Raw genomic sequence first — 433 nt, 5'->3', positions numbered from 1 at the left:
TTACACATTTACTGTATTTTTTTGTGCCCTGCCAGCTCAGCTCCCTGGATTTTTGTAAAGAGAAAAATGCATATAGGAGAGTCTCTCAGGCTATATCTCCTCTAGTTGATGAAGGAAGTCTCACCATTTTATTTACAGACCCAGGAGTTCTGAGTAGAGTCTAGAGCCCTGGGGAGAAGAGTTAATGAGAAATGCCAAGGATAGAGACCTGGAAGCATAGATCTCACTGTGTATCCTCTTAAAGGGAGGTCTCTGGAAGAAAGATTGGTTAGCTCCTTCGAGGCAGGGAGAGGAAGAAGAAGGCCCATTTGGGCTGGATGTAATTGTTCTGACAGCACATCACATGAACTCAGCCCTGAATCCAAGTGATATGAGTGATTCCACCCACTGGAGGATATGAGGAACATATGCTCAGAAGTGGGTGTGGGATGGA

The sequence above is a fragment of the Peromyscus californicus genome, unplaced genomic scaffold (assembly GCF_007827085.1).
Source record: "Peromyscus californicus insignis strain IS unplaced genomic scaffold, ASM782708v3 Scaffold_7__1_contigs__length_154581171, whole genome shotgun sequence".
NCBI classification, from domain to species: Eukaryota; Metazoa; Chordata; class Mammalia; order Rodentia; family Cricetidae; genus Peromyscus; species Peromyscus californicus.
Note: the sequence above shows the minus strand (reverse complement) of the source record.